The sequence below is a fragment of the Coenobita brevimanus genome, chromosome 97 (assembly GCF_032717465.1).
Source record: "Coenobita brevimanus isolate Jiangsu-jjx chromosome 97, ASM3271746v2, whole genome shotgun sequence".
NCBI classification, from domain to species: Eukaryota; Metazoa; Arthropoda; class Malacostraca; order Decapoda; family Coenobitidae; genus Coenobita; species Coenobita brevimanus.
In genome coordinates, this window is record NC_137050.1 from 37,484,445 (window position 1) to 37,497,685 (window position 13,241).

A 13,241-nucleotide genomic window follows, 5' to 3' on the forward strand; every position below is an offset into this window, starting at 1 on the left:
ACTCTTTGTTTTGAACCTGGAACTTTACGGGACAGTAGTGATTTTTAGTATTCTCACTTAAAGTGTACATTATATTTTTCTGTTCCGTAACATAAATTTGGCGACCTCTTATCAGGATATTCAGGATATTGTCATAAGGATATTGCTTGATATTTTGTGACTGTGATTTATTCATGATGTCTATTATTACTACACTTGATGAAGCCAAAGATTTTTTGTCAAATGTGCAAACAGTGAGTGATGTAGAAAACAGAACAAAGAATGAACTTAAGCTTGTTGCTCAACAATTGGGAATTGCAGTTCACTCTCATCATTCTAAAGATCAAATTGTTGGCATGATTAATAACAGCTTGTTTAATGTAACTCCTCCAAATGAGCAAACGCAGATTGAATTAGCTAAATTACAGCTAGCCCTGCAGGAGGCTCGGGTTAAGGAGGCTGATTTTCAAGCACGTGCTAAGAAGGCTGAGTCTCAGGCTAAGGAGGCGGAGTCTCAGGCTCGTATTCAGGAGGCTGAATTTCAAGCAAAATGCTCAGGAGGCTGAATCTCAGGCTCGGATTCAGGAGGCACAGATACAGGCTCAGGCACAAATTGAACTTGCTAGGATTCAGGCAGACCATGAGTATCGCATGAAACAAGGTGGAACTGGATCATCTAGCTCTGATGATGATTTTGATGTGGCTAAAAATGTTAAACGTCCCTCCTTTTAATGAATCTGATTTACCAAAGTATTTTCAGTTGTTTGAGAGGGTAGCTACAGGTTTTAATTGGCCAAAAAAGTATTGGCCAGTACTCCTTCAAACTGTTCTCACCGGTAAAGCTCAAGTAACTTATGCATCTTTGCCTCAGGATCAATCTGATAATTATGATGTAGTTAAGAGCTTGATTCTTAAGGCCTATGAGCTTGTTCCTGAAGCCTATAGAGTAAAATTTAGGACAACTTGCAAGCAAGATAGGCAATCCCATGTTGAGTATGCAAAAATCAAAGAAGACCTGTTAGAGCAGTGGTTAAATTCTAAGAATGTGGATTCTGATTTTGGTAAATTTAAGCAGATGATTTTGCTGGAGGACTTCAAAAGGTGTATTTATAAAAATGTAAGCCTATATCTTGATGAGGGAAGAATAGATAATTTGTCTGATGCTGCAGTTTTAGCTGATGAATATGTTCTCACTCACAAGAGATATTCTAGAGAAAAAGGGAAAGCTGAGAGTAAGTATGTTCCCTCTACTCAGAGTACAGGTAACAGGAAAGAGAATAAAGATGATGTTTCTCAGGAAGTAAATACCAGCTTCACCTCTAGATTTCAGAAAAGTAAATGTACTTATTGTAGTAAGCTTGGTCATACTACGGAGAAATGTTTCAGGAGACAGCGTGATGTGAACAAAAAGGAGTCCTTAAATATTCAGTCAATTGGTCTAGTGTCCACTCTTGAGAGTTCCCAGAATTCTTTAACCGAGTTAAGTGAACCTGCTTTGAGGGGTAACTTAAATTCTCATGATGGAGCTCCTCTTTTGAGCAGTAACGTAGGTGACACTCTCAAGAGTTCATGTGCTAATTTCCTGTCTGATGGTTTTGTCAGTCCTCTGGACAGTAATGACAGGAAATCAGTTAAAATATATCGTGATACAGGTGCTTGCCAATCCCTTATGCTGACCAGTGTTCTAGGCTCTAATGTTAATTCCTCTGATGAAACTGTAATCTTACAAGGTGTAGGGAATAATTACTTCTCTGTCCCTCTGTGCAGAGTGAATTTAGAGTCTGGTTTTGCTAATGGTTCCGTTATGGTTGGGTTGGTTGAGACACTCCCAATGTCAGGTGTAACTTTCTTACTTGGAAATGATATTGGTGGAAGTCAAGTGTGTCCAGCTCCTCAGTTGTCTAGTGAGCCAGTGGCTGCGTCCCATGATTGTGATGTCCCTGATGTGTTCCCTGCATGTGCTGTCACTAGGGCTGTCTAAAGTTACTGGTGATTTAGAGGATAATGATGATGATGATGTTATCCCAGCTGACACTTTTCTTGCTAATTTGGACCACTCACCAGATGAGTCAGTACCCCGTAGTGTTGATAATTTGTCTCGTCAAGAGTTGGTTGAGTTGCAGGTTGCTGACCCTGAGTTGAAAGGTCTAGCTAACTCTGCTTGCAGTGAGGAAGTCAGCTGGTACTTCTACTTGCTATTATATAAAGTCAGGAGTACTTATGAGGAAATGGAGACCCCCAACAGCATCAGCCGACTGTAAATGGGAGGTTGTACATCAAGTTGTCATCCTTCGTGTTTGTAGGCAGGATATCATTAAAGTGGCTCATGATTCCAGTTTGGCAGGACACCTTGGAGTGAGGAAGACTGTGGCACGCATTTTGAAACACTTCTACTGGCCAGGTATCTTCAGGGATGTTTCCTGGTATTGTAAGTCTTGTCACACCTGTCAAGTTGTGGGGAAGTGTAATCAGACCGAAAAGGTTGCACCTATAATTCCCATTCCTCCTTTTGAGGCGCCATTCACATTGTGTTGGTGGATATTGTGGGCCCTCTTCCTAAGACTTCTTCAGGATTTTCTTATGTGTTGACCATGATTGATATGGCTACTCGTTATCCTGAAGCCATTCCACTTAGAAATATCTCAGCAAAGAACGTGGTTAAGGAAATGCTAGGGTTCTTCACCAAGTTTGGTCTGCCCAAGGAGGTACAGTCAGACCGGGGAAGTAATTTCATGTCAAATGTTTTCAAGCAGTCTCTGAAAGAGTTGGGCATCTCCCAGATCACGTCTTCAGCTTACCATCCCCAGACCCAAGGTGCGTTGGAGAGATATCATCAAACAATCAAATCGATGCTCAAGAAATACTGTTTGGAACATCAGAAAGACTGGGATAAAGGTCTTCCATTCGTTGTATTTGCTGCAAGAGAATCTCCAAATGAATCACTGGGCTTCTCACCTTTTGAACTACTGTTTGGCCATGAAGTAAGAGGACCCCTTAAGTTACTCAAGGAATGCTGGCTGTCGGAGGAAGATGACGTCAACCTGCTGGAGTATGTGATGAAGTTCAAAGAACGGATGTCCACTGCTTTACAGCTGGCGAGAGAGAATTTAGGAGCTGCTCAGAAGAAGATGAAGACTTGGTATGATAAGAAGTCCAGGTTACACCACTTTCAGCCAGGAGATCAGGTTTTGATTCTGCTACCAGTTCATGGGCAACCTCTTCAAGCCAAGTTTAGTGGTCCTTATTTCGTGGAGAAGAAACTCAGTGATGTCAAATATGTCATTGCCACACCAGATCGTAGAAAGAACAAGCAACTATGTCACATCAACATGCTAAAGTTATATCACAGGCGGGACGAAAATAATCCAGTCTGCACTGTAGCTGTTCCACCCGAGTCTGCAAGTGAAGCTCTCCCATGCAGTATGAGCCTGAGTGATAGTTTGGGGAAGAATCCTTATATCATGAATGATCTCCAGACTAAAGCTCTCTCATCTACCTCCCGAGGAAAGGCAAGAGTTTTCGGCATTACTGCAGGAGTACCCGCAAGTGTTCCGTGCTACTCCAGGAAGAACCACTGTGTTGATGCATGATGTCGATGTTGGAGACGCAAAGCCAATTAAACTGCCTCCTTACTGTGTGAACCCAGTGAAAGTTCCTCTCATCCAGAAGGAGCTTGGCTACCTGTTGGACCACAAGATGACTGAGCCCTGTCAGAGCGAGTGGAGTTCTCCTGTCACTCTAGTCCCTAAGCCAGGTGGGTCACAGCGGCTTTGCATCGACTACAGACGTGTTAATCAGATAACCAAAACAGACACTTACCCTCTACCTCGTGTGGAAGATTGCATAGACAAGATCGGAAAGGCTAGGTACATAAGTAAGTTTGATTTGTTAAAGGGATACTGGCAAGTACTTATGACTGAACGTGCTAGGGAGATCTCATGTTTTGTAACACTAGGAATGAGTTTTGCATGTTCTGTAATGCCATATGGTATGAAGAATGCACCAGCCACATTTCAGAAGCTCATGAATGTTGTAACAGAGGGTTTGGCAGGGTGTGTTGTTTATATTGATGATGTATTAATCTTCAGTGACAACTGGAAAGATCACCTATGCCATGTCAGTAAATTTCTTGAGCGTTTGGTTCATGCTAATCTTGTAGCTAATTTATCAAAGTGTGAGTTTGGTCAAGCTAAAGTTCAGTACCTTGGGTATGTAATTGGTGATGGACATGTTGCACCACCAGGAGTTAAAGTTCAGGTTATAAGTGATCTTCCCAGACCTAAAAGTAGGAAAGAGCTAGAAAGATTTTTGGGAATGGTAGGTTATTACAGGAGATTTGTTCTTAACTTTTCAATTCTTGTATCACCACTTACAGACGTACTGAAAAAGGGAGTTAAATTTGTCTGGACCGATAACTGTGAATCCTCTTTCAGCAAACTTAAAGCTATCCTATTAAGTCAGCCAGTGCTCGCTACTCCAAATTTTGCTAAGCCTTTTAAGATGGCTGTTGATGCAAGTGATACAGGAGCTGGGGCTCTTTTGATGCAAGAGGATGATCAGGGTATTGAACACCCTGTATCTTATTATAGTAAGAAGTTCACTCCACCTCAAAAGAACTACTCAGCTATTGAGAAAGAGCTTTTGGCCTTGATGTTGGGTTTACAGCATTTTTCATTTTATTTGTGTTCTGGTTTTGACCCCATAGTCATTTATACCGATCATAACCCACTGAAATTCCTTAGTAAGTTTAAAGATAAAAATCAGAGATTGACAAGATGGAGTCTACTTCTTCAGGAGTATTCATTAGACATACAACATGTTAAGGGGAAAGAAAATGTTATTACAGATTGCTTATCTAGACTTTTGACAGATTGTTTTAGAGTAATAAGAAATTTCCTTTGTAAATTTCTTTTTCTTTGTGGGGAGGTGTTACATAGCCTATGATTTCATCATCCTTTGTGTAATTTTAACGCACAGTATGCTGCATGTTTGATCACGAGCGTGTTCTGCCTCAGTCCCCCCTTCTACCGTTATAGTAGAGTAAGTCGTCCTTTCTGTTGTTCAGAGTAGAATTGTCAGCTCTTTGTCCCCTATGGCCTCATTTGCGCGTCCTTCTTACATGTTGTATCAAGCTCTGCTGGCCCCTATATAATGAGCTCAGTCTCTGCATTATTGCCGCTTAGATCTACTCCTCATTTTGTTCACATCTCTGTCCTCCCCTGTACAGTTGTTATTGTGAGTGCTCAGGAAGTCTCACCCATCTAGCAGCTGTGTGTAATTTGAGTATAAGTGTTGTTGCATTTTTTTCCTTGCACTGTGTAGCTTAGGGTTAATTCTTAGGCCTAGTGAGGTTTTTGTAATTTATGTAACGTTCTTATTGTCAGCCATCATTAATAACATTTTGTATCTGTAATAATATATCTGGCATTCACTGAGTATTACCCAGTGTATTTTCATTTTATCAGGGCTGACAGATAAATTTGCACTTGCTAATTTCGTGTTTATAGAGGCTATTGCAGTTAACCATATATTTAACCTGTTTTGTCCTGAATGTTTTGTTGTTAGTTTGAGCATTAAACTTTAACTTGTAATTTTACCTAAGTCTTTGTTTTGAACCTGGAACTTTACGGGACAGTAGTGATTTTTAGTATTCTCTCTTAAAGTGTACATTATCTTTCTCTGTTCCGTAACAATATATATATATATCCGTCCATCATCCAATCCTATATTGCCCCATGAGAAGCGTAGGAGCCCGGGGCTAGGCATTTGGTCCCGACATTTAAGATGAGAGTGACCAGCCTCACTCATCCCCGAGTGGCATTACATGAGCAATCAACCCCAACCATTCCTTGGATATAAACCTTCACCGGCTCAATCTGATTGGAGCGCAATTACACACTAAACCACCAGGCTCCAAAATTTGGTTATATGGTTACCACCCAGCGTAGTAAATGGTTTCCTGGAGCACAGGAAACCATTTGGCTTGTTACTCAGTGTAGAGTCACCCACAGGCTGATGGAAGTGGAAAGAATGAAGGAAAGACAGAAGAGGGAGTGTAAAGTCACCCGTAGGCAGAAGGACAAGGAAAGAATGAAGGAAAGAGACAGAAGCGAATGGAAGGAAAGAAGGATGGAGAGGAAAGGGCAGACACCCGAGAGCCGCACTACATCGTGTGAGCTGAAATATATATATATATATATATATATATATATATATATATATATATAAATATATATATATATATATATTTACGGAACAGAGAGATAATGAACACTTCAAGTGAGAACACTAAAATCACTACTGTCCCGCAAAGTTCCAGGTTCAAAACAAAAGACTTAGGTAAAATTACAAGTTAAAGTTTAATGCTCAAACTAACAACTAAACATTCAGGACTCATAAGGATAATGTAATGGCAAAACAGGTTTCATATATGGTTAACTGCAATAGCCTCTATTAACACGAATTTAGCAAGAGCAAATTTATCTGTCAGCCCTGAAAAAATGAGAAAACAGGATAATGCTCAGTTAAAGCAAGATATAACATTATTACATATACAAAATATTCACACACACCGCAACTCAGCCGGGAGACGGGGCGTGTGTGTTGGGCATTCCCCAGGCCCTGTCTTCCCCCCTTACTTTACTCAAGACATCCACCACCAACCGGGCTACAGCAAGGCCCGGTCTCCTCGAATGAGGAGAGAATCATCAACAACAACAACAAACAAAATATTCGACACACCGCAAAACTCAGCCAGGAGACAGGGCGTGTGTGCTGGGCATTCCCCAGGCCCTGTCTTCCCCCTTACCTTACTCAAGCCAACCACCACCAACCGGGCTACAGCAAGGCCAACTCTCCTCTAATGAGGAGAGAATCAACAACAACAACAAAATATTACTAATACTGGCTGACAGTAAAAATTTTACCAGGCCCACGAATCAACGCCTTATGCTATACACTACAAGAAAAATGGTAACAACACCCACACTCAAACTATACAGCAGCTAGATGGTTGGAGAGTTCCTGAGCACTCGCAAAAATAATAATATACCGTACAGAAGAGGAAAAAGATGTGAACAGAATGAGGAGTAGATCTAAGTGGCAACTAATGCAGAGACTGAGCTCATTATATAGGGGGCCGGCAGAGCTTGATTCAACTTGTAAGAAGGACGCGCAAATGAAGGCATAGAGGACGAAGAGTTGACACTCCTGCACTGAACAACAGAAAGAACGACTTACTCTACTATAAGGGGAGAAGGGGGGAGTGAGGTAGAACACGCAAGCCTGGTCACTATGGAAGCCACGTGGCGAATCGTGATCAAACATGCAGTATACTGTACATTAGAATTATACAAACGATGATGAAATCATAGGCTATGTAACACCTCCCCACAAAGAAAAAGAAATTTACAAAGGAAATTTGTTATTACTCTAAAACAATCTGTCTGAAGTCTAGATAAGCAATCTGCAATAACATTTTCTTTCCCCTTGACATGTTGTATGTCTAATGAATACTCCTGAAGAAGTAGACTCCATCTTGTCAATCTCTGATTTTTATCTTTAAACTTACTAAGGAATTTCAGTGGGTTATGATCGGTATAAATGACTATGGGGTCAAAACCAGAACACAAATAAAATGAAAAATGCTGTAAACCCAACATCAAGGCCAAAAGCTCTTTCTCAATAGTTGAGTAGTTCTTTTGAGGTGGAGTGAACTTCTTACTGTAATAAGATAGAGGGTGTTCAATACCTGATCATCCTCTTGCAGCAAAACAGCCCCAGCTCCTGTATCACTTGCATCAACAGCCATCTTAAAAGGCTTAGCAAAATTTGGAGTAGCGAGCACTGGCAGACTTAATAGGACAGCTTTAAGTTTACTGAAAGAGGATTCACAGTTATCGGTCCAGACAAATTTAACTCCCTTTTCCAGTAGGTCTGTAAGTGGTGATACAAGAATTGAAAAGTTAAGAACAAATCTCCTGTAATAACCTACCATTCCCAAAAATCTTTGTAGCTCTTTCCTACTTTTAGGTCTGGGAAGATCACTTATAATCTGAACCTTAGCTCCTGGTGGTGCAACGTGTCCATCACCAATTACGTACCCAAGGTACTGAACTTTAGCTTGACCAAACTCACACTTTGATAAATTAGCTACAAGATTAGCCTGAACCAAATGCTCAAGAAATTTACTGACATGGCATAGGTGATCTTTTCAGATGTCACTGAAGATTAATACATCAATATAAAAGACACACCCTGCCAAACCCTCTGTTACAACATTCATGAGCTTCTGAAAAGTGGCTGGTGCATTCTTCATACCATATGGCATTACAGAACATGCAAAACTCTTTCCTAGTGTTACAAAACATGAGATCTCCCTAGCACGTTCAGTCATAGGTACTTGCCAGTATGTATCGGTACACGGCTAGCACTAAATATCGTGCCACCGCTAGCACCAATAAATATTATGTATTCTGCTGTTATAGTATAACTAGACCACCGTGTTGGAGATCGACGACACTGTCTGTAGTACACGTCAGCTACTCGCCGTCACTGCCCGACACTTCCCACCAAAGGTCCTCTGCCACTAGAAGGTGGAAGCTGGTCTGTTATTAAGTGGTAGCGTAAGGTGACAGAAATGAGCAGATTAAATCTCTCTTTTTTGGGTACAGAATAATATAACTGCAACCTGAGAGATATGTAAGAGCGATACCACCTCCCTTTATAACTATAAAACGGCTTCTGACGCTGTACACTCACCAAGCCGACTAGGGCGTGGTGCTGAGGTCAGCTAATAAGTGAGGTGCCGAGCATTTACATATACTCTGGGCTTATGCAAAATGTAGAGATAAAAGACAACTCTACTAGCACATTATACACCTCTATAAAATGGTATTAAGTACATTCACATATACCAACATAGTAAATGGTTCCCCAGGACTTTACACTTACGCACTATTCAGATATCTTTTCATTTCTCCTAACCTTCTTTTTATAATTGAAACAGGGTGGCACTTGTGGTCTGCCATCCACCTTCTTCTATACCACAGCTAACAGCGAAATGATATTTGGTTGTTCATCATTCACACTTCATTACACACTGTTAATTATGACTAAACAGTTTTAAAAATTATTATGTAAAATGTGTGATACTACAACTTCATATGGAAAAAGATGTTGACACCAGAACATCGCTCGGCCACACCATTGACGTCCTCGTCGACATTGTTGTCCTAACTACCGTGTAGCCTAACCAGAGTGTAGGGTAGCTAACAATTCAGGAACATCCACTTGCAATCCTCGAGTACGGACACGTGGTATCAGTGGGTTCCTTTATTGGCGCCTTAAATAGTAGCCTAAACCACAAACGCAGGACAAGACCACAATAAGTAGAAGACCAACGCCAGGACCAAAATAGGAAGGAGAAAGGTATGAAGGAAGATAGGACAGTACATAAGGCTCTAAATCAGTCCTGTTCAGGTGGGAAAGGAAGGTAAGTTCCTTTACTACATGAGACAGCCTGTTCACATTCAAGGAAGTAACATTGAATGAAGGTAAAAAGGGTCGTAACTGGGATGAGAAGTTTACTGTCAAAGCTAGATGATGCTTGCTAGGCAGAACTGCTATCCCTTTTACTGTGTAACTCACAAAAATCAGGTGCAACATAATACCCCTTTACTGTAAGGAATTGATTCTGTGAGGCACAAATCACAGTTACATCCTCTGTCTCAGGAAAGTAAAAGTACTGTTTCGCATGAATATGAGCATGGAAAACTGACTTCAATTGAATGGGTTGGAAGGTGCAACGTTGCAGAGCAGAGGAAGTATTTGTGTCCAACAAGGCCCTCTTACACTCCTCTACCTTTAATGGTACGAAGACAAAATGGAAAGCAGGACATACATGAAGATCAAGAAATGAGGCCTTACACTTCTCAAATTCATCCACAGTCGTTTCTGCTACATATTTCTTGTCATCTGAGACAACCAGCACCTCTGGACCCTCTTCAATAACAACAAGTGTATTATTAGCAGTAGCAAAAGGGAAGGAAATGAACCGCCATGCCTGGTATGTTACAGCATTCCTCATAGGTACCAATATCAGGATGCCTTCATGGGTCAACTGGGCCTCTGACAATGGGTAATAATATTCCAGTTGACTCAGATCAAAGAGTGGCATAAGTCCATGCTTCCACATAGCTATATCAAGTGCATTTGTTAGTATATTAGTAGGCAGCAATAAAGCATTAACCCTGTTCAAACTTGCATCGAATAAGCCGTCCACCATATTGGCTGCATGCTTCTCCAAAGCAGTGGTTGACTCGTCGAGAGCATGTAAGTACTCAGCGAATAACACCAAGTTAGCTAGGGTTAGTAGATTAATTTAGATGTTGTTACAAGCTCTACTAGATGGTTGGTAGTCCTAATTATCTCGTTAGCTTTGTTAGTGAACTCATCTAACTGTTTATACACATGCATGATTAATCTATTATTGGCTTTAGCGGCCAGTGTCAAGTCATGCATCTGTCTACCCAATTGCACTACATCCTTATCTAATGCCGTACCAAAGAGTTGTTGAGACAGGATTCCTAGAAAATCCACAAGTCCTCTCTTAGTACGTGCATGGACATGCTTGGAAAGATCAGAGTGTACGTTAGGTAGAGCTACATGCAAGTTAGTGAGCCTGTCGGTGAGCCTGTCTATATGCCTAGTCTGAAGCTCAACAATTCCATGCAAGGTTCGTTCCAAAGCTTCAGTGTCAGAGTTCGTCAATCGTGGGTTTCGATTAAACATCTTTCCCACTTCCAATAGTTGCTGTCTGAGATTCGACAAGCCCTTGGAGACCTCCTTGACAATATCTGGCGTTTGGAGATAGCCTTCCATTGGATAGTAGACGCATACTGCATCTTCCACTACTACGACTTCTCCAAGTGGGCTTTCAGTGCTCCTGGCATTAACGCAGTCGTGTCCGTGTCCGACGTCTTTCCATAGGTCCACCCCAAGCAACGCACGAGGAGTATGAGCCACAGCCACATTTTTTTCTGCAAGAGGATACTCCCTTAATCACTCTTGTTGTGGGATCGTAGCTTGCTGCGATACTCTTGGTTAGGGACAGGTACGGACGACGACATAGACTGCGACGAAGACAGAGGAGACAACACATCAGACGCAGGGTTAGTTAGGCCTAGCTCTTGACTTACTAGTTTGATCCTATCAGCATGTACTACCTCCTGAGTTCCATTAGCTTCATCCTTTATTCTATAAGTATTTCCACGTACTCGTTCCACAACGGTATATGGTCCACGGAACTTAGGTCTGAGCTTGGAAATTCTCTCAGGGTTGTGGATCATGACCTTCTGGCCTGCCTGTAACGTCTTTTCTTGACTACCTTTGTGTTATTTCGCCATCATCTCCGCTCTTGAGGCTTTTAATCTTTTCCGTACTTCACTGTGTATACGTTGGAATTTCAACGACTGTACCTTTGCGTAGTCTTCTTCGTTGTATAATGGAGTAGGAGGTCCAGCCAACAAATCGTAGGGTAACACTTTCTCTTCTCCATAAAGGATATAATGAGGAGACTTCCCAGTTGATGAATTTTCTGAGGAGTTGATGGTCGCCGCTACATGTGGTAACCAGTCTTCCCAGTTATCCTCTTGATTTGAGGTTATTACTGGTCTCAAGACTTCCAGTATCTTCCTGTTTGTTCTCTCCACCAGGCCATTGCTCTTAGGACTGTAAGGCGTTACAAAAACTTGCTTTACTCCATACATACGACAGATTTCTTGTAACACCTGGTTACGAAATTCACTGCCATTATCGCTGAGCAATACCTTGGGTGTAGAGTATGGACAAATCACTGAAGTCACAAAAGCGTGCGCCACCTCCTCTGAAGTTTTCGTCTGTAAAGGTGCTAAAACAGTGAATCGTGAGAAATGGTCCACTGCCACCAGTACAAGTATCCCTTTAACAAATCAAACTTACTTATGTACCTAGCCTTTCCGATTTTGTCTATGCAATCTTCCACACGAGGGAGAGGGTAAGTGTCTGTTTTGGTTATCTGATTAACACGTCTGTTGTCGATGCTAAGCCGCTGTGACCCACCTGGCTTAGGGACTAGAGTGACAGGAGAACTCCACTCGCTCTGACAGGGCTCAATCATCTTGTGGTCAAACAGGTAGCCAAGCTTCTTCTGGATGAGAGGAACTTTCACTGGGTTCACACGGTAAGGAGGCAGTTTAATTAGCTTTGCGTCTCCAACATCAACATCATACATCAACACTATGGTTCTTCCTGGAGTGTCACGGAGCACTTGCGGGTACTCCTGCAGTAATGCCGAAAACTCCTGCCTTTCCTCGGGAGCTAGATGAGAAAGCTTAGTCGGGAGATCATTCATGATATCAGGATTCTTCCCAAAACTATCACTCAGGCTCATGCTGCATGGGAGAACTTCACTTGCAGACTCGGGTGGAAAAGCTACAGTGCAGACTGGGTTATTTTCGTCCCGCCTGTGATATAACTTTAGCATGTTAATGTGACAAAGTTGCTTGTTCTTTCTATGATTTGGTGTGGCGATGACATAGTTGACATCACTGAGTTTCTTCTCCACGAAATAAGGACCACTAAACTTGGCATGAAGAGGTTGCCCATGCACCGGTAGCAGAATCAAAACCTGATCTCATGGCTGAAAGTGGCGTAACCTGGACTTCTTATCATACCAAGTCTTCATCTTCTGAGCAGCTCCTAAATTCTCGTCAGCTGTAAAGCAGTGGACAGCCGTTCTTTGAACTTCATCACATACTCCAGCAGGTTGACGTCATCTTCCTCCGACAGCCAGCATTCCTTGAGTAGCTTAAGGTGTCCTCTTACTTCATGGCCAAACAGTAGTTCAAAGGGTGAGAAGCCCAGTGATTCATTTGGAGATTCTCTTGCGGCAAATACAACGAATGGAAGACCTTTATCCCAGTCTTTCTGATGTTCCACACAGTATTTCCTGAGCATCGATTTGAGTGTTTGATGATATCTCTCCAACGCTCCTTGGGTCTGGGGATGGTAAGCTGAAGACGTGATCTGGGAGATGCCCAACTCTTTCAGAGTGCTTGAAAACATTTGACATGAAATTACTTCCCCGGTCTGACTGTACCTCCTTGGGCAGACCAAACTTGGTGAAGAACCCTAGCATTTCCTTAACCACGTTCTTTGCTGAGATATTTCTAAGTGGAATGGCTTCAGGATAACGAGTAGCCATATCAATCAGGGTCAACACA